A 21,289-nucleotide genomic window follows, 5' to 3' on the forward strand; every position below is an offset into this window, starting at 1 on the left:
GTTTCTAGAGTGTCTCTTAATGCAATTTATTGGTTTGCAAGGAGAGGATCTGGTTTGGGGTCCATTCCTGTCTTTGTGCTTTGTGTTCCGGTCCTCTTGGAGGGGTTTTCCAGAAAGCCCTGCCCAGCCGTGCTCTGGGGGGAGGCTGCAGTCTGGGCAGAGCATCCTTGGCCATAGAGAGGTGGCCCTGGATTGTGGGCTCCCTGAGCATCTGCTTCCAGGGGCTTCTGTGCCAAGCGGTCTTCATGGCACAAGTCAGGAGGACTGGACAGTGGTCCCCCTAAAGCGCCACCTCCCTGAGGACCCAGGCTGGTCAGCCCTTGAGCTGGGCGTATTTCTCAGGTGTTCAGGAGTGGGGTCTCTCTATGGTGGCTCCAGAAATTAAAGATGGCATGGCATGAGCCCTGCCCAGGCACATGGGCAGAGGAGCCAGTGGAGTAGAGAGCGGTGCTGGGCGAGGCTTGGTGCCCCCAAGTTCTGGTGGTTTGCACAGGGCTGTCCTGGCTTGGCTTCGGGGGCCTCCGTGGCAGGAGGCTGTCAGCTGGCCATGGGCAGGAGGGCAGGAAAGAAGCCTGGTATGGTGAGGGCTTTCTTGGATGTCTGGACCCATGTGTGAGTTTATCAGGTCCTCAGAACCACTTAGAGAAGTTTTGGGACTCTGTTTTCATAGATGAGAAGGAGACTCAGGGAAGGTGGCTCACATCCAAGCTCACACAGAGAGACAGCAGCTGGTGGCACGCTTCCTGCTTCTCCCCTGCATTGTCATTTTGCATGTGTGTTCAGAGGGTTGCTTTGGAAAGGGGTGTTACTAAATAGGCTTGAAGAGTGCTGGGTCAAGCATGAATTGCTGTTGTGGGACTTCTCAGAGCCTTTAAAATACTCGCTGTGTTGTGAAGCTCTTGACAGGGTGTGGGAGGCCTTGCACCCCTTCCCCCTTTTCTTTAGTTTTGCGAAGATCTCATGGGACCAGGATGGGCTCCGAGGAGTGTTGGCTGACTGTTGGTAGAGTTCCAACAGTTCCAACATTGGAACATAGAGTTCCAATGTTCCCATGGCATGTCTTGGCTGCGTTGCAGACATTGCAGACATGGGGGTTCCCATCTCACTTATTGGTGGTGCTGTTGTCAGCACTTGGATCTAGACATGGAAAGCTGGCCTTGCCCTTGAGAAGACTCCCTACCTGTCTCAGGCCAGAAGCTGCCTGGAAGGACCTGTCCTCCTGATGTCCACTTTTTCCCCCAGGCCTCCTGCTTTCCTGGCTGTCTGTGTGCTTTCTCAGGAGTGGATAAGCTGGGAAAATTCTTAGCTGCAAACCAAGTGTGGCTAAGCAGTGCAGACTTTTGATCGTCCCCAGAATCTGAAATCTGGGGATGCCTGTCCAGGGCCCTAGTGACTCAGCAATGTTGGCAGGGAGAAAGGTGCTGTCCCTCTTTCTCTTCTGCTTTCCTCAGCCTTGTTGGATTTGTCCCCAGTCTTGTCGCCTCATGGTGGCAGAAAGGCTGCCATAGTTCCAGGCATCACAACCATATTTGAAGACAGGAAGCAAGCAGGTGGTTAGGTGGAGGTTAGGTAAGGTGTCCATATTTTAATCCATAAAGGAAAACGTTTACCAGTAAGCCTCTTTGGTTTTTCTGGTTACAATGAGATTGTGTGGTCTCCCTTAGCTGCAAGAGCATCTGGGAAAGGCTTGATGGCATAGATGGGTTATGATCTATTCCCTGGGGCTGGGCACAGTGGGTTTTGTTGGTAGACAGGGGTGGCAGGCAGTGGGCGAGTGCGAGGGGTGCCTGCCTGTGTCTGTCTTGGTTACTTTATCCCCCCAAGATCTTATTGGTGCTCATTACCTCATCCCTCCAAGATCTGATTGGTGCCCATGTTTGATGAGGCCCTCTTCCACCCGGGCCTGTCTTCCGAACAGAACAACCCACATACCCTACTGCTTCTAGGTGCCTCCAGGGGCTGCCATGCCCTGCTCCTTCCACCTCTCACCTCCAGGAGTCTGTGGCTGGGACCCTGTGACATGGCCTCCTAGCTGTCTACCCACTGGCCCTACCCTCTCCTCTTTCCTCTTTCTCTGAGCTTTCTCCTCTCTGCCAGCAATCCAGTTTACACTTTTCCACAAACTTTTTATTTTGAAAAACATGGATGGGAAAATTGGAGTTACCAGCTGTAAACATTTTGCCACATTTGCTTTATCTCTGTACCTCTGCATATGTTTTATTCTGGCCCTGAAAACTTCAGCACACATCTCATATAGGAGTGAGGACGTTTTCCTACAAAACCATAGCTCAGTGTCACACTCAGATCTAACTTGGGTGCTGTCAGCCACACGTCTGACGTGGACTGCGCCTTCCTGATGGTTTTCCTGTTTGGAGCCAGGATCCAGTCAGGAGTCATGCATTGCATTTGGTTGTCGTGTCAGTTTTAATCTAGAACAATCCCTCCCCCCAACGTGCTAGCCCTGGACCTCCTCCAATGAGTGGGGGTTGTGAGGATGGAGGGGGTGGCGGACGATGGATGGGGAGGCCACTGTGGGGTTTTGGGGGGGACGTTTCAAGCTACCTAAGTTACGGTTAGGGTGACGGACATGACAGATGCTGAAACCTGAAAAAGAAAAAACTGCCTCAAATCTTTTTCCTCTGACGTAGCTGTTTTCACTTTGGTACATGCCCTTCTTGTCTCTTTTTTATGTTCTGGGTATTTTGCAAAGTCATAATTGTAGCATTTGTGCTAACGTGTGCAGTGATGGTGAATCACCACGTGGCCTGCAGCTCCCACCTCCCTGAGCTGTGGTGAGAGCCCACCACTGGGATGACTGGATCCACGAGCCTCCGCTTTCCCCTGGGGGTGAGTTCAGGGTGGGCTCACACCCAGCCCTGCCCACAGCTGGGCCCGGGTTTTTGCATGTTCCTGTCATCTCCAGACTGGGGCCAGACACGTCAGGGTGCTTCCCCTTGCACCCTGTGGGATGCAGCTTCTCAGCCTGCGTGCTGCTGTGGTCCTCCAGAAGGAGCTGGCTGTTGGGCTGTGTCTTCAAGCCAGGAAGTCCTTTTGCTGCATTGGCCGGCAGCAATCCGCTGACACCTACCTTGACAGGTTCTGTGGCATTTCTTCTCTCTAATTAAGAGTTTCAAGAAGGAGAGTAAATTTGGCTTTTTTGGAAGAACATTGAAAGCTTGAAGGGTGGAGGAGACTGGATGGGGAGCAGGGCAGGGGTGCAGTCACCAGGTGCCTTCCTGGGTGTGGTGGGGGCCCACGTGTGCTTGGATTTTGGAAATACTCCATCCTCAAGTGTTTTTGTGCAATAGCAGTAATTGACTTAAGGGGACTGCAGGGTTGTTGGTTATCAGCATTGCGAGGGTCCCCTGCCACTGTTGAAAGACCCCCTGCATCCTCTTAGGTCTTTGGGGCCATCCTGTGTTCCCAGTTGGAAGCATGTTCCCAAAGGTCTGGGTCTGGATGGCCACAGCCACAGGCAGAGTGGGCTGGTTCTAGGGGACCCTATGGAACAGTCTCGATGTCTGCACATTCTCGGGCCCTGGGGACCCAAGCAGCACCCCCGCCTCTCCCTGGCTATGCACTAGACCTATGACATATGTGAACGATCTGCTCTAGCTTTTGCTTGGGATGGTTGCCCCCACCCTGCATGCTGTAGGTCTTGGCCTGGTCACCTGGACTGTTGGGCTCCTAGGGGGACAAAAGCTGCCCTCAGTGGTGGCTGTCTGTGCTTTGACAAGCTTCCAGACATTTCCCTAGGGACGTTTGATTGGGGTGGTTCTGCCCCATGATAGCGGCCTCTGAGCGTTCTGGGTGAGGACTCTGGGCTGTGGGCCTTGTGTGTGTGCTGAGTGGTCCTGAACTTGGAGCCACCACGTGGGGAGAAGGTTATCAGTTGGGGAGGAGCCATTTCGTGGAGAGGGGTAGGGGCTGTGTTGTGTGGGGAGGGTGGCTGGCTCTTGGTGTCTTGGGTGGCCAGGCTGGGCGGCTGGGGGTTCTGGTTTAACCAGGGGGTGATGGAGAACACTGAGGCTTCTCTGTTAGCACAGGTGTGGTGCTGTGAGTGATTTGGAGTCACACGGGGGGGCTGGTTCCTGGGGGTGGTAGAGGCAAGGGTGTTCCCAGGCATTGGTGGCCCTGACTGTGAGTGGGATTCTTGGCCTTTAGATGCCAGCGGATCCACCTTCCCCACCTATACTGTCTCCTGGCGTTTGGGGCCCAGCCTCAGAAGGGCTTGCCTGCCCTCTCCCATCTTGCTTAGCTGCTTTTGCAAGTTGGAGGTTAACATCCCCTGGATAGCACCCCGGGATACATACAGGACTGGTGTGGGTTTTGGGGCCCTCAGGTGGTCTGCCCGTGCTGGGGTCTGGTTGCTGTGGCCGCAGACCCGGCTCAGCCTGAGAGGAGGTACGCACAGATGACTGCGTTTGCTGTTTGTGAAAAGAAGGTTAAAGAGGACACTGGAAGTGAATAAACTCAGCTAGGCATACTTCAGAGGAAGAGGACAGGATGAGTTTAGGGACAATGGCAAAACACATTAAAAGCTATCAGTTAGAAATAAAATGAAGCAAAAGCAGATGAAAATAAACAGTGAAAGAGTTTTTAGGAAGAGAGGGATAGATGGTATTCTTTGAAAGTAAAGGAAAATAAAATGCTAAACAGTAGAGGGGCGTTGCTTTATTATCGTGGCGGTCAAACTGCTGGAGCCTACAGAGCAGGTCAGTGCGTCGTGAGCCCTAGCTGGCAGAGGCAGACATTCCCTGTAACCCCGGCCCCGGGTCCTGTTGCCCGCCTACCGTCCTGTAGATCGCCTGCCTGCCCTAGAATTGCCTGCACGGAGATCACACAGTGTGTGTTCAGCCTTCTGTGTCTGCTGCCCACACATGTCAGTATGCCCTTTGGGACTCAGCCCTGGCTGCACCGATCGGCCGTCGGTCCCTTTTCTACCGTGTAGGTGTTCACGGTCTGCCTGTCGATCCATGGACAGACTTGGGTAGTTTCCAGTCTGGACTGTAACGGATTGGAGGGAGGAGGCTAAGGTGGGCGTGGGGGTCCGGGGCTGCTCTCTGCCTGTCCTTGGCAGCTCTAGGCCCCTGCTTGCCTGGGCTGGAATGGGTGCCCGCTCACTCCCTTGCTCTTGAGTCCTGAGTGTGGAGAGCCCTTCAGCCTGTTCCTGTGTACTTCTTGCAGTGGGGACAGCATAGAGGCAGCCTGCTCTGGGTTCTGTGTCCAGACAACAAGGACCCAGACCCAGGGTGGGCATGTTTGCTCCAGTCGGAGAGAGCAGTGGCTGCCCTGCAGGAAACCTCACCCCTCTGGCTGCCCTGCCTACTCGCCTGCACCTCCGCCTGTCCTGGGAAGTGTGGTGTTTGGCTCACGGCTGCCCTGCCTGAGATGTCTGTCAGCCTCTGTAAATATTTGATGACGGTGATAATAAAAGACAAAGCCCTGCTCTGTTCCTGGAGGGGAGCAAGATGGTGACTCTGGAACGTTCTGGCCCTGCTGGCTGCTTCCTGGAGAGCTTTATAGATGCATTTTTGAGGCAGGCCCTTTGTGTCCTTGATCTGGCAAGACAGAGCGGAGGCAGCGTAGCCAGCTTTCCACCTGGAGCCAGGCTGGGCCTCTGTGAGTGGGGCTGGCCAGGCCAGAGGTCACAGTGGGATCTTGCCCTTCAGATGTGACTTGGGACAAACCCCTGGCCACAGGTCCTGGGGAGGAGCGCAGAAGAGCCGGGGGACCAGGGTTTGGCACAGGTGCCAGACTTATAGCAGAGGGGTCTGTGGCTGGCCAGTACTGTCAGGCCCTGGTGGGCTTAGCTGGGCTGTCATGGCTGTCATTGCATGCCTGCCCCCGTGGCCCTGCCCCCATGACCCTGCTCCTGTGGTCCTGCCCCCATGACCCTGCCCCCGTGGCCCTGCTTCCATAGTCCTTCCCTTGTGGCCTGCATGTGGCAGCAGTGGCACCTGACTCTGGCTTCCCCACCACTGGCTGTGGCTTATGCAGGTTGCGTGTGCGGTGAAGAAGCCCCATCAGGCCTTGCTGGCCTTGGTGTGCATTTGTGTCTGTCATCTTGGGTTTGTGTGCCAGAGAAGAGGCCTGCCTGCCCCGTGGGCGCCTCTGTGGGAAAGACAGGCCCTTTGAGGCAGCCTTGCCGAAGGGGAGCAGGCCTCCAGGGCTCTGGAGTCAGGGCCACCGCCCTACCAGGCGGTGAAGCCTTTCTCCTTGGGCGGGGTAGGAACTGTCAGTGGGCCTCTGTGCTCCTGGGGAGGGGGTGGGTGTTCCAGGCAGGTGTTCCATGGCTGATGGCCTTTCAACAAAGGGTTTCTGCTGGGTTTTCTCTTTGGAGGAAGGAAACTACTGTGGGCAGAGAGAAGGGTAGGTGTAGTTTGGTGGAGGTTGAATTATGAAGGTTTCAAAGGGCCTTGCCTCTGAGTATAATTATTAACGGTCGTGATAACAGCTACAGCAATTTCCTGAAAGCTCACTGAGGCCCCGTGCTAACGTGTGTGCTTACGTTTCTCATTGAGTCCTGGGTTGCTGCCCCAGGAGGCTGGCTCTTCTCTGAGGCCCATGAAGGCTGTGCTTGCTGGAGATGTCCTCCACTGCCCTGGGCTGCCTTTGCTTGGGATTCCTGTCGGCCACTCAGAGTACCCACAGTCTTGCTGGGGCGGGGCAAGCCTGGAGGCCCCACTGCCGGACCTGGAAGGGCCTTTCCTGGGCGTTGTGGGAAGGGGGCCAGCCAGTCTGACTCAGGTCGGGGGCACTTTCGGGGGCCTTGCGCACACGTTGCTGAACCTGGCTTGTGACATGAAGCTGGAGTGAGGGCACTGGGCCTGGTGGGCGGGATGTGGCCCAGAGGAAGGTGGGTGGCCAGGAGGGGACACAGGCATGGCAACGTGGACAGATGGCGCCTGTGTGGGCAGTGATAGTCGGGATGTAGATGAAAGAGGGCCCACGTGGGGCTTCCTTCTTCATTTTGAGAGGGGAAAGATGAATTAAAAAAGATGGCATTGCTGCCACAACATCAGGTGTGAAGCTGGGTGACAGCCGGCCCCAGAGAAGGTTGGAAGGCAGCCTGAAGTAGGTGGCTGCTGGGTCCAGGCCCAGGGTCAGGTGGGCCAGGAAGGGGTGTGGGAAGCTAGATGATGGAGGCGTCCACGGCCTTATACCCTAACCTCTGAATATGCCACCTATGTGGTTAGAGGGACTTTGCAGATGCAGTTGGATTGAGGACCCTGAGGTGGGAGATGATCCTGGATTATCCAGGTGGACCCAGGGTCATCACTTGGGTCCTTTATAAGAGGGGGCAGGAGGGTCCTACGGAGACATGACTACAGAAGACGGAGGAAGGAGCCATGAGGTGAGGAACATGGTGACCTCTACCGGCTGGACAAGGGGATGGATTCTCCATGGAACCCCAGAAGGAAGCAGGGAGATTTGTGACACCTTGACTCTGCCCATGAGTCTGCCTTCTCGCTTCTGGCCCCCCAGAACTTTGGGAGAATGTGTGCTGTTTGGGCTGTAGTGGTGGCAGCTTGTACAGCAGTGACAGGAAGGTAGCCAGCCTGCCTCCTGGTGGACAGAGCACAGCTCGGGGCTGGACACCCAGCAGGCCAGGAGAGGCTGCCTGTGGGAGGAGTGTCAGGGGGTTTATGGGCTGTGGGTGGAGCCACTGGTGGTGCCTCTGGACCGTGCTCCCCCAGTTGGGTGTAGGGGGACAGCTGGCTTGTGGAGAGATGTGTCTGGCCTGAGTGCTGGAGCCGCCGGCGGTGTCATAACCTGGTCAATGGGTATGAGGGGCTGTTGCAGGCTCTTGGGGGCTGATGTGAAAACAGGGTTCAGGGACACGGGCCTGACAGCTGCATGTGAGGTGGTGGGAGCAGTAGAGACAGAGAGTGGCCGTGGCCCCTTCCTGGGGACCTGTCCATGCAGGCAGCCTCCTGGCTCACATCACTGCTGGGGGAGGCAGAAAGTAGTGAAGCCTCCAACTGTGACATGTGATGAACAGCCTGTGGCCCCACGGAGGGGTAGGGAGGCCTCTGGGGAGAGTTGTGAACGGAAGCCTGTGCACAGTGGGGAACCTCTGGGCCCTTAGGGTTCTATTCTAAAAGCTCCTGCCCAGGACCTGGCTCTGGGGCTGGTGGCACATGTGCCCCCATCTGCCCGTCACAGAGCTGAGGGGAACTTACCTGCCAGGTGGGATCTCCCAGGGCTGGGGTCTCCATGGCAGGGAGAGAGGGAGTGCAGGAGAGGCCACGGCCAGCTGTCCTATGGCCATTCCCTCGGGCTCCCTCCTGGAGGGCCGTCCTGCTGCTCACTACAGGCCGAGAGTAAACTCAGCCCATAGGAGGTAACAGTTTTAGGTGAGACAAGTCAGTGAATAGTAGGAATCAAGGCTCTCTGGGGGAATATGTTGGACTTGTTGCGCTCAAATTAGAAAAGCGTTCACATTTGTGGGAGATCCTGTTTTCCTCCTTCCGTTCTGGTACAAGTATTACTGTTTAGCGACCTCCCTCCCCAAAGTCTGTATTTGCACATCAGCTTTACCAGTGATGGGGGGCATGAGGGCCAGGGTTGGCCAGGTCCCTCCCTCCAGCTGACCAGCCTGTCTCTCCTGCCCCCTGCTGGTACCTCTCTGTTCTTCCACCCCATCTCCGTCCCCCGATATCCCATTGCTGTATTCCCTTCCCCCACTAGTCCCCCTGCCCCATCTCTGTCCCCACCGCTTTCTGGCAGGAGCCCTGTATCCATAGCAACAGTTGCTGCTGTGGAAACCGGTGCCTGCCTCCTCATCCCATGGGGAGGTATTTTTGGCACTGCAGAGAGATTTTTATTTTATCTTTGGTTTTGACTTTTACTCTCTGAGTGAGCACTACACAGACAGAGCTGGGGGCAGCATTCAAGGAGGCCTTTGCACTGGGGGGCACTGGGCCTGAGAGCCACCCTGTGGTTGTGTAGATGCAGGCCCTTCCCCGTGGGATCCTGTAGACTCACTCAGAGATGCTGGCTCCTTTGAGCAGCCTCTGGGGCCGTAGATCATGGGGTCCACAGATTGTACTGGGGGCTTTAGGCAGTGACTCTGGACAACAGGAGAAACCCAGGGGTGAGCCTGGACATGTGAAGTGGTTTGACTGAAGCCCCTCAGCCTTGGGCCTGAGCCAGTGGTCATGATAATAGCTCGCTGGGAGTACCCGGGGCATTTGCTTTTGGGGCACCAACCCAGCCCTGGCCCTGTGTGGAGCCTAATGCAGCAAGTTCCTGTGATGCTGCCCAGGGCCCATTTTACAGATGAGGATACTGATCCCACCAGGGTGGTTTTGGGCACTTCTGCTAGACATCTCCTTCTGAGACGTCTTCCTGTCCCCCCAAGGCCCATGGATGGCATGATATCTGGGGTCAGCTTCTTCCATCGTTTCTTTGGGGGCTTGGACTGTACCCCTCCGTTACCCTGGTCTTGACAGCTGCGATTATAGGTGACCCCAATGTGTGGCACCTGCCCTGACACAAATTCACCCCTTGCCGGGGTTGCTACTGGGATGCCCAGGAGACCCCAGGGGCATGGGATCTGCCCTGTCTGGCCCTGGTACACCCTGACATTGTGGCTGGGGGCTGTGGGTTCCCAGGTGTCCTTGATTGGGATGCCAGGGAGGCTGGTGGCCACATGGCTGATGGGGTGGACAGGTCTTCCCGTGAGCCAGTGCTGGGGTTGACGTGTGCCGGGCCTGCCCTTGACGAACAGTCACTGAGGATGGTCCACAGTGCATCTGCTGCCATTGGTGGGGAGCTGTGGCCCCTCGGGGAGGGAGTCCAGCCCCCTCTCCTGGTTTCCTTGTTGGGGAGGTGGCTTGGGTGTGCTGCACCCCAGGGTGACTAAGAGCTGCTCGCTGACCCATCATCTCTTCATCTTCCAAGTGGGGGTGATGACAGCTTGCAGGGGGCCATGGCGTTGCCCATGATGCCCATGCCTGCCCAGGTCTCCCTGGAAAGGTCATGCCCTGGGCATCCAAATCAGAGGCAAGGCCACTGGTACTGACTGAGGGCCAGAACATCCCAATTGTTATTGCTGACTTATCATCATGGAAATTACAAATAGGACAGAAAAGTAGACTAACAAACGTCATCCCACCCTGAATTACTATCAGGAGTCTGCTGTACTTTATCTTCTCAAATAAACTCCCAAGTGCAGACCTGCCCAAGGTCAGACCTGCCCAGATCTCTGGGGGGACCTCAGTTGCCGTCCCTGACAGGCAGGACCCTAGTTCCCCCCAGCTTCCGCAGACGGTCTCGTCTCCCATTAAGCAACACACAGTAAGTGCTCAATGCACACTCAGGGGGATTGGACTGGTCCCTCTTCTTTGCCCCCTGGAGGAGATGGAGCTCAACAGGAAGAAGCATTCAGCATTTGTGGGTTTTACAGAATTAGGAATTCTGTCTCCAGTGAGTGCGTTCGGCGCAAACCCAAAGCCGTTTATAGAACAGATGCCAAAGGGAGCATTTGAAGTAAACGCCATGGTAACCTCACTCTAGGGAGGAAAATAGCCTTGCAGTAAAAGTAAGCATTGCTACTGCCCAGAACATGGTCCAGGGGTGTAGCTGGTGAGTGCTTTTTGTTTTTAGTTTCATGAAGTTCAGCAGATCGCAGAGAATGGGGGAAACAGAGGGAAGGAAGAAAAAAGTCCCTGTGCCCTCCTCCCTGAATGCAGCCCCCATTCTCATTGGCTGTTTTGTTCTCACTGTGTGAATTTTATGAAATCCCAGCCTGGTGCTTTTCACCCTTACCTGCCTCACCACTTTCCTCAGTAATCGGGGTTTGTAACTGCTCTGTGGACCACATGACCCACATCACCGCTGCCACGCCTGTCCTGGGATGTCTGGTTATTTCTCGAAATTATAAATAACCATCCAGTGAAGAATTCCAGACACACACACAGGCATCGTGGTTTTGGATGACTTCCCTGGGGGGGGGAGCACAAGAGTGAGAGTCCCAGGTGGGAGCTGCAGGGCTCGAGACAGGCTGTGGGTGCGCTTCCTGGATTGCGGCGCCTGCTGGCATGAGCAACTGAAAATGGAGTTTTTGTGTTAACATTATCTGCCACTCTCTTATGCTGTATTCTCTGAGAAATATTTTAAATACAGTAGAGGAAATAGCTTTTTACGGGGGAGAAACACCTGACTCCTGTCACTGGTCCAAGTGTAAGCACTTGCTCCTGCATGTGTCTCTGCCGCTCCTACCCGTGTCCTTTTGCGTGTGCGCCTTCACACACGTGCAGTCGGGCTGTGCTCAGCACTTGCCTGGCTGCTCAGACATAGGGTTTGGGGTGCGTTGCTGAGGAGGAGCAGCTCAGAGGAGACAGCTGTGCCCGGCAGAGGCAACAAATCCTGCGTTGCAGGGAGCTGAGCGTCCGGCTGTGTGGCCTCGGGCAGGCACCTGCCTCTGGTAGTCTAGTGAGGGTGCTATGAGCATTGGGGTCACCACTGCCCAGTGGCCTTGCAGGGTACCCTCCGCCAGGCTTCTTCCTGGGTCAGGGGTCAGAGGGAGGATGGTTGCAAAGAGTTACGAGATGATGGTGACCCCGGCAGAGAAGGCCGTGAGCGAATGAGTTTACACTGGCCGAGTATCTACACCGGTCTTAGGCATTTCCTGTGCTGCCGAACCACACAAGGAGGTTCCCCATGTCAGTGGCAAGGAAGCCGATGGGGCTGGTTCATGTGGGTCACGTGATGCCTAAGCCCTGGCCCTGACCTAGGGAGTTGTGGGTGCCTTGCGGCACAGCAAGGGAGGAGCCCACGTGTGGTATGAGGAGTGAAGGGTGCTGAAGGTCACTGAAGAGCTCTGTCACTTTCTCAAGGCTCTGGGCTCTGGTGGGGAGGGGGGTTGTGCTTGTGCTGTGAGGATGGTGGAGTTGGGTAGAGTCAGGGCTCTGACCCATGTACCTGGGTGGGCAGGCCCCGTGGCCAGGTGGCTGACGTGCTGACTGCTCTGGGCACTGTCCCTCATGGGGAGTGGCATCCCCACCTCTCCCTGCCGTCTCTCCACACTGTGATGTTCCTGCCTGTGTATTTGGGGAGAACCAGGGGTCTGGGGGAGGTGGAGCTGTTTGTGCTCCTGGGGCCGGGTAAAGAGACTCTGGAGTGAGTGCAGCTGGGATGGGTGTGGGGGAGGCCAGGTGCCACATGATCCTGTGCTGGTGGCTATGACGCCCGCCACAGCCTGGGTGCTGACTGTGGCAGGCTGTCTGGGAAGGGGTATGAGCAGGACTTGGTTATCTGCAGAGCAGCCCTGGGAAGGGTGAGCTGGAGGGTGAACTTCGGGAACTCACCCTGCTTTCTGCTTGTGCATGCATCCTGGGTTCTTTCAGGCCTCCCCACCTGGAGCAATGTGTGCATCCTACTCTGAGATCTGCCCGTCTTCTGCAGCCATGCTTCACCCATGTCAACCATGTTCCCAGGAGCCCGCACACACCTGGAGGCAATGGGAGCCAGGCTGGCTGGGTGTCGCGTTCTGACCTGCTGCTTGTGGAGGTGTTGAGCTTCTCTGAGCCTCAGCTTCCTCTTCTGTAAAATGGGGGCAGCACCGACTTGCATGGCTCATAGGGTTGAGCACCAAAGGCAGGGGTCTTGTCTTAAGGTCACCTTAGTGAGCCCAGCGTGTGGCTGCACAGCAGGTCATGGCTGTTGGTAAATGTTTGCCTGAGGGAGAGGTAGATACAGGTGTGGAGGAGCTGGAGGCATTTCTTCACCCATCAGGGTGTAAGTGACAAGGAGAGAGACTCACTGACACCAGCTTTCCCGACCCTGAGTTCACAGGGTGTCAGACCTCAGAGTTTCGCTCCTGGGCCTCAGGAGCCTTTCCAGCTGTTGGAGGTGAGACATAACAGGTGGAGGCAGAGAAGCCCCTGTGGGATGCCAGACGTGGCATCTCTACGTCTTGGTCGTGAAATGGGGAGGTGGCTTTACCATCCCCCGGGGAGCAAACCCTCCTACAGAAAGGAGCTAGTGCCCCACTGAGCACTAGCTCTGCATTGGATTTGGGATTCTGTTCTGATCTTGGGAAGACCATACCATCGTCCCATAGGTTACTGGGGCCACAAAGATGGTTGTCTTTTGCAGGTACGCCCTGGGGAGACCTGGGCTGTAGGGCTGGATAACCCAGGAGGGCAGGATGGAGGGTGACAGAGAGCAGGATAATTGGGGTGGTGTGCTTATTTCACCTGTCATTTCATTTTACTTCATTTCACTGTGTATTTGTAATTTTTGGTCATTATTTCATTGCATACTTGTGTATCCACATAGTGGTAATTTTAACAACTGAGGTGTGGTTTCAGGTGTGTCTGCCTTGTTATTGGACGAACCAATCGTAGAGCTCTGGGCTTTGGGCAGTTTAGAGTTTGTACTTAGAAAGTTTGTTATGCATTCTTTTCTAAGTTTTTTAGTAGTCCAGCTAGAGACTACAACAATGTATCCTTGGTTATTAAAGCCTGGTATGAACTAGAACTTCTGCCACATCCTGGGCAAGGCAGGGGTCTTGGGATGTGGAATTTCATCTACCCACCCCTGCCCGCCTTTTGTGATATTGTGTCTAAGATTTTCCTGTGTGTTTGAATTTGCAGGAGGTTTGTTTTGCTGCAATGTGCCCTGGTGTGATTTTCCTTGTATTTAACCTGGTTAGGGTTTATAGTACTTACTGAATCAATGTCTGGATGTCTTGTTTCAGTTTTGGAAAACTTCGGGCTGTTATTTTATACATATTCCTTTTGTTCCATTCTTTATGCCCTCTTGTTCCAGAACCCCATTTATGCATAGGTTGGACCTTTTCACTGTGTTCTATGAGTTTTTCAAAATCCTCTTTCTTGTATTGTCCATCCATTTGCCTCCATGTTACACTCTGTATACTTTGTACTCACGTATTTTCCAGTTTGCTGATCCTGTCTTTAGCTGTGTCTAACCTGCTGTTAAACCCATATATTGAGTTCCCAGGTTCATTTCTTGGTTTTAGCTTCCATTTGATTCCTGTTCCATAGATTTTAGTTCTGGTGAAATTATCTGTCTCACTATCTATTTTCTGGACCACACTAATTAGGATTTTATAGTCTGTGTCTAATAACTATAATATTTGGGTCCTCTTGTAGTTCATTGCCATTGTCTTTTTTTCTCTCTCGGCTTTCTCTCATTTGGCCTAGTCTCCTAGTCTGCCTGGCCATTTCAGATTTATGTGTTTAAAACTTATGGAGGTATTTGAGGGAGGTTGTGGGTGATTTTGTCTTTCTCTAGAGAAGATTTACTTTTGTTCCCAGAGGCAGTTAGAATTAGAGGAGATCATGTTAATCCAGTCTGAAATTGAGCTGATTCAAAGCTGAGCTTCAGTCTTTGTGAGGGCTGCTCTGTTCCATTTTATCCATTTTCCTAGCACTTTGTCCTCCTGGGGGGACTAGACTAAAGCCTGGGTGTTCTCTGAGGCCTCTCTTCCTCAGCAATCCCTGTCAGACTACTGAGGCTCTGCCCAGCCTCTCAGTGTCTAGTCTACTGCATAGTGCCGATGCTCTGAGGCAGAGCAACACTGGTCCTACAGAAATGTATTGTGAGCCATATGTGTAATACATAGTTTAATAACCACATTAGAAGTGTAAAAAGAGGGCTTCCCTGGTGGCGCAGTGGTTGAGAGTCCGCCTGCCGATGCAGGGGACACGGGTTCGTGCCCTGGTCCGGGAAGATCCCACATGCTGCGGAGCAGCTGGACCCGTGAGCCATGGCCGTTGAGCCTATGCGTCCGGAGCCTGTGCTCCGCAGCGGGAGAGGCCACAACAGTGAGAGGCCCGCGTACCGCAAAAAAAAAAAAAAAGTGTAAAAAGAGCATGTAGAGTTAATTTTAATAATATATTTTCCTTAACTCAATATACCAAAAATATCTTTTTAACGTGTACAGTTGACCTTTGAACAACACGGGTTTGAACTGCATGGGTCCACTTAATACATGGATTTTTCCCCCACTAAATACATGCCACAGTATTACACGATCCGTGGTTGGTTGAATCCATGGATGTAGAACCATGAATATGGAGGGCCAACTGTAAATTTGTATGTCGATTTTCAACTGTGTGGAGGGTCAGTGCCCGCAGCCCCCATATTGTTCAAGGAGCAGCCCTAATTAATGTAAGGTTATTAACGAGACTTTAAAAATTCCTTTTAAAAATGCTATGTCTTAGAAATCTAGTGTATATCTTACACTTCAATTACATCTCAGTTTGGACCAGCTGCATGTCAAGTGCTCATAGCCACATGTGGCTTGTAGCTATTGTCTTAGGCCACACGACTCTAGGGGAGAATGTGCTGAATGTGGGGCTCCCTTCTCTTCAGAGGAGTCAGACCCAGACCTTATTGCTCATTTCACATGCATGTGCCCCATGTGCCTGCTGTCTTGTTTTGATTGTGGCCCCAGGGCTTTTACTGCCATCTTGGGGAGGAACCAAGGAGTTGGTTCACAGGATTGGAGCAGATGGGAGCCACTGGGCTTTCCTTCATTCCAGACGACCACTGGGCTGAGCCTCTGTGGTCCTCTGTGGCCTTGATCGCCTGTATTGTCCATCTGTCAGTGCCTCCCCCTACCTTGTGTTCTGGTGCAGCACCTGGCCCAGAGGGACAGGCCCAGCTTCTTGTCCTGCATCCCTGGTACAGCACCTGGCCCAGAGGGGCATCCCTCTGCCCTGTACCCTGGAGCAGTGCCTGGCCCAGAGGGACACCATGGGTGTTTCAGTCCTGGGAGCATGTTCACTCAGCAGACACTAGCCTGAGGCCATCGGTCTGCAGCCTGGCCCATGAGGTCATCTTACCTCTGTTGGTCAGATTACTTTGGCTGCCCAGGGCCTCTGGACAGGAGAGGAGTGAGTCTGGGCCACGTTTTTCTGGGGTGGGGCTTAGAGGACTTGGCTGGATGGGGCCTTCTGCAGTAGGAGGCATTGGGTTCTCCCTCCTCTCTGCTCCTGAGCAGGCAGCACTGCAGGTCTGCATGTTCCCAGGCTTGGAGGTGTGTGGGGGAGGGTAAATACTTTTTACTTTCTGGTGGAGTGTCCACAGCATTCAGCAGATTGTTACAAGGACCCTGCACCCCACTGCTACCCTAGGGTGCCCCAGCCACAGGGGAACCCTGTACAGGAAGTGGGGCCAATGAGGAGGCCCCAGAGGAGTGACCGGTCAACAGCCCAGCCCTGGTGTTGGGCAGTGTTTGCTGTCCTGCCTGCTCCTCCCCACAGGTGCTGTCCTTGGTTGAGGTGCTCATCTCGGCTGACCCGTGTCCGTGGTGCGTCCATATCTATCTTTAGATGTCCCTGTGGAGAAGTGGCCTGGGGTGGGGCCAGCCCTTCCTAGAAACCAGACTCGTGGTGTGGTCAGATGTCGGGGTGGCTGCCGCCCAGCCTCTGCCTGCTGGGCCTTGGGGCCACCTCAGGCTAGTGCTCCTGGTTGGGAGGTTGTAGGGGAGCCAGGGCTGACGCAGGGAGTGGCCAGTGGGATTTCTCTTGCCAACTCCCATGCTCACCAGCCTCCTGTTTGCATTTCACACCATGATGACCCACTGCTGTGGCCCAGGGTCCCAGGGTTAGAGCAGATGTTCCCCTGAGAAAAGCAAAGCCTTCCCTCCTCTCCCTTGGCTGTCATCGTCCTGCATGGGTCTGCTGCCCTGGCCTCCTGGTTTCCCTTGCCCCACTGCCCTGTTTTCCCTTGTCCGCCTGCTTCTAGGAGAGAACGGACCTGAGTTTGGTACCACCCCCACTAGATCTCCATCCTTTCCCATTGTATGGAGGGGGAATAAGTGCGATGAGACCACAGCTGTAGAGTCAAGACCCCATGGCCAGGCCAGGAGGGACTAGATGGACCGTGGAGGGCTGACTCCCCAGGCCTTGCCAGGGAGGCCTGTTCAAGGCCGCTGTGACGGGAGGAAGTGTGTCTTGGCCGTGGCCATCTGTCATTACCTGGGACTGTTTGTGGGCTGGTTCAGGTCTGTCTGTGGCCCGTGTGAGGCCTGAGGTCCCATAAAAGGTTTTGTGGGGTGGAGGGCTTGGGGGTGGGTACTGCAGGAAGGCTCGGGCCTGCCCAGCGAGTTCCTGCTCTTGGGGATGCTGGTGGGCTGTGGCTGTGTCCCTGATGAGGTGCTGCCTCCTCCCCCTGCCCCCCCCCCCCCCAGCCTGTCTGCTCTCTTAGAGATATCCCCCATCCCCCACCCGGTCCTCTTCCTCTGTTGGGCTCCTTTCCTCCACCTGTCCCTACCAAGTATGACAGCTCCCTCTGGCTTCTCACCATGGCCTGGTCTGTGTCCTGTGATGAGGAGGGTGGGCGGGCCTGGGATGGGGCATGGGGCAGAGGCCTCCACCCCAGGGGTGCCCAGCACAAAGGGCCTGTCCCAAAACTGACCCACTGTGTTCATGCCAGGGATAGGGGCTTCCTAAAGGGTAGGCAGGGGTCACCCCCCACCCACCCTGGACCTCACCTCTGACCCTGCCCAGAGTAAAAAGTAATTCTAGACCCTAGTGAGGGTCTGGGAATGGGGCTCCCACAGACGGGGTGACACACTCTATGTCCATAGAAATGGAGGAGGCCCTGACGGGGCTGCCGGCTGGTCCTGAAGAACTTCTCTGTGCTGGAACCATAACTGCTCCCTCACCCCATCTGCTGGCTGATGTGAACCAGAGATGAACAGAACTGATGCTGGCTCAGCTTCAGTTGAGTGATAATTAAGGTTCACCCACGGAGAATGTGTGAAGTGTTAGGGAAAAGGCTCCACCTGGCTCAGTAAGAGCTGCGTGTTGAGAAAAGTTTGTTATCTGTTTGATCAACTATGCACTACTCTTCTGTAATAATAACGCAGCGCAGAAGAAAAACGTTTGGCCCTCAAAGCAGTATGACCACAGGAAATAAAAACCCTAAATTCCAACGTGCATCATTTTATGACAGACAAGTGTGGCCAGGTGATCAATAAAGACTTTCAGGAAAAACTGTATTATATTAGGTTTGTGGAGTGGAAATAAGAATCTGCACTTGTGTATTTTTATAATATAGCTGGAAGACCATGAAGTTCCATGGAACCATTTCATAGAGCATTAAAATAATAATGGTATTTACAGTATGCTGGAGATGACGTCCTTTATAGCTACTTAAACTTATGACATAGTTGGATCCCAGCTCACACGTGGTGAAGGCACCTAATTTTACATAGTCCTTCTGTAGGCGGCAGAAGGGGCGGGGCCCAGTGGGGCCCTTGCTGCTGCTGGTGGCTCTGCCTTTTGTGGGAAGGGCAGTGGCCTGGGTGGCCTTAGAAGAGCAAAGGCCCTTAATTTTGAGTCATTTGTGCACCTAAATCTACTGCCCCACACCAAAGAAGATGGTATTATTTATGATAGCAGTGAGGGGCTGGATGGTGATGTTCATGTTTCCTCCTCAGGGAATTACAAGCTTGTTGGCACCCATGACAAAGAATGTGTGAGTGTTGGAGTGCCCGACCCTCCCTGACCTGTGTGTCCCCTGAGATTTTACTCTCAATCCGTGCCCAGTGGGATCTTCCTTTTTCTGTGACTCCATAGACCCTTCATGTTGGGTCTACGCTTCCTCAGAAGTGGGATACCATCTTAAGGCAGTGGTAGGAGGACTTTATACTTTAATAACAATGCCTTTATTTTATTTTAGTTTAGTTTATCTTTTATTTTATTTTTTATTTTTTCAGAAGCAAAGGAAAACTGTATTCTTTGATCAAAGAATGGAGAGGTGCGAGCTCGTGCTCTAGAGTACACGCTCTCTGATGCCTTTGTTTTAAAATGGATTAGAAAAAGCATACCTCCCTCTTCTGTGAGTTCACGTATTTTATTACTTAGATGTGGCTAAGGAGAGCACTTGAGTTTAAAAGAAGTGAATTTATTTTTAAAACTACAGTAAGGTGGGGGCCTTCAACATGGCGGAGGAGTAAGATGGGGAGATCACCTTCCTCCCAACAAATACATCAAAAATACATATACATGTGGAACAACTCCTACAACTCCTACAGAACACTTACTGAACAAGACCTCAGACTTCCCGAAAGGAAAGAAACTCCCCATGTACCTGGGCAGGGCAAAAGAAAAAAGAAAAAACAGAGACAAAAGAATAGGGACGGGACCTGCACCTCTGGGAGGGAGCTGTGAAGGAGGAAAAGTTTCCACACACTAGGAAGCCCTTTCACTGGTGGGGATGGGGGCGGGGGCGGGAGTGGGGGTGGGTGGGTGGGTGGGGAAGCTTTGGAGCCAGGGAGGAGAGCACAGCAGTAGGGGTGCAGAGGGCAAAGCGGAGAGATTCCCGCACAGAGGATCAGTGCTGACCAGCACTCACCAGCCTGAGAGGCTTGTCTGCTCACCTGCCAGAGTGGGAGGGGGCTGGGAGCTGAGGCTTGGGCTTCGGAGGTCAGATCCCAGGGAGAGGACTGGGGTTGACTGCGTGAACACAGCCTGAAGCGGGCTAGTGTGCAACAGCTAGCCAGGAGGGAGTCCGGGAAAAAGTCTGGACCTGCCTAAGAGGCAAGACACCATTGTTTCAGGGTGTGCCAGGAGAGGGGATTCAGAGCACCACCTAAACGAGCTCCAGAGATGGGCGCAAGCTGTGGCTATCAGCTCGGACCCAGAGATGGGCATGAAACGCTAACGCTGCTGCTGCAGCCACTAAGAATCCTGTGTGCAAGCACAGGTCACTATCCACACCTCCCCTCCCGGGAGCCTGTGCAGCCCGCCACTGCCAGGCTTCCGTGATCCAGGGACAACTTCCCTGGGAGAACACATGGCGCACCTCAGGCTGTTGCAACGTCATGCTGGCCTCTGCTGCCGCAGGATCGCCCGCATTCCAATTATAACTACTGTACCCCTCCCTCCCCCCAGCATGAGTGAGCAGGAGCCCCCTAATCAGCTGCTGCTTTAACCCCCTCCTGTCTGGGTGGGGAACAGATGCCTGAGGGCGACCTACATGCAGAGGTGGGGCCGAAACCAAAGCTGAACCTCAGGAGCTGTGAGAACAAAGAAGAGAAATGGAAATTTCAGCGCGCAGCCTCAGGAGCAGTGGATTAAATCTCCACAGTCAGCTTGATGTACCCTGCATCTGTGGAATACCTGAATTTTATTTTTATTTTAATAATTTTTAAAATTTTTATAATCTTATTTTTATTTTTTAATTTATTATTTCTTTTTCTTTCCTTTTTTCTCCCTTTTCTTCTGAGCCGTGTGGCTGACAGGGTCTTGGTGCTCTGGCCTGGTGTCGGGCCTGAGCCTGTGAGGTGGCAGAGCTGAGTTCAGGACATTGGACCACCAGAGACCTCCCGGCTCCACATAATATCAATTGACAAGAGCTCTCTCAGAGATCTCCGTCTCAACACTAAGACCTAGCTCTGCCTAACAGCCAGCAAGCTCCAGTGCTGGTCGCCCCATGCCAAACAACTAGCAAGACAGGAACACAGCCCCACCCATTAGCAGAGAGGCTGCCTAAAATCATAATAAGTCCACAGACACCCCAAAACACACCACTGGACGTGGCCCTGCCCACCAGAAAGACAAGATACAGCCTCACCCACCAGAACACAGGCATCCGTGCCCTCCACCAGAAAGCCTACACAAGCCACTGAACCAACCTTACCCACTGGGGGCAGACACCAAAAAACAATGGGAACTATGAACCTGCAGCCTGGTAAAAGGAGACCCCAAACACTGTATGTTAAGCAAAATGAGAAGACAGAGAAATACCCAGCATATGAAGGAGCAAGGTAAAAGCCCACCAGATCAAACAAATGAAGAGGAAATAGGCAGTCCACCTGAAAAAGAATTCAGAGTAATGATAGTAAAGACTATCCAAAATCTTGGATGTAGAATGCAGAAAATACAAGAAACATTTAACAAGGACCTAGAAGAACTAAAGAGCAATGATGAACAACACAATAAATGAAATTAAAAATTCTCTAGAAGGAATCAATAGCAGAATAACTGAGGCAGAAGGATGAATAAGTGAACTGGAAGATAAAATAGTGGAAATAACTACCGCAGAGCAGAATAAAGAAAAAAGAATGTAAAGAATTGGGGACAGTCTCAGAGACCTCTAGGACAACATTAAATGCACCAACATTCAAATTATAGGGGTCCCAGAAGATGAAGAGAAAAAGAAAGGGTCTGAGAAAATATTTGAAGACATTATAGTCAAAAACTTCCCTAACATGGGAAAGGAAATAGTCAATCAAGTCCAGGAAGCACAGAGAGTCCCAGATAGGATAAATCCAAGGAGAAACTTGCCAAGACACATA

General features: G+C 53.4%; 1 protein-coding gene across 12 annotated transcripts in view; it reads left to right on the forward strand.

Moving 5' to 3' along the window:
* WNK2 (WNK lysine deficient protein kinase 2) overlaps positions 1-21,289 on the forward strand; it is a 153,649-nt gene that overhangs the window by 10,521 nt on the left and 121,839 nt on the right. Inside the window, exon 1 of one of the 12 annotated variants that reach the window (XM_033857817.2) lies at positions 2,968-3,096. The exons of the other annotated variants lie outside the window; for them this stretch is intronic. The gene's annotated coding sequence lies outside the window, so the exon portion shown is untranslated. Of the gene's footprint in view, positions 1-2,967; positions 3,097-21,289 lie in introns of those variants that run through there. 12 annotated transcript variants of the gene reach the window in all.

The sequence above is a fragment of the Tursiops truncatus genome, chromosome 6, assembly GCF_011762595.2.
Source record: "Tursiops truncatus isolate mTurTru1 chromosome 6, mTurTru1.mat.Y, whole genome shotgun sequence".
In the NCBI taxonomy this organism is placed as follows: Eukaryota; Metazoa; Chordata; class Mammalia; order Artiodactyla; family Delphinidae; genus Tursiops; species Tursiops truncatus.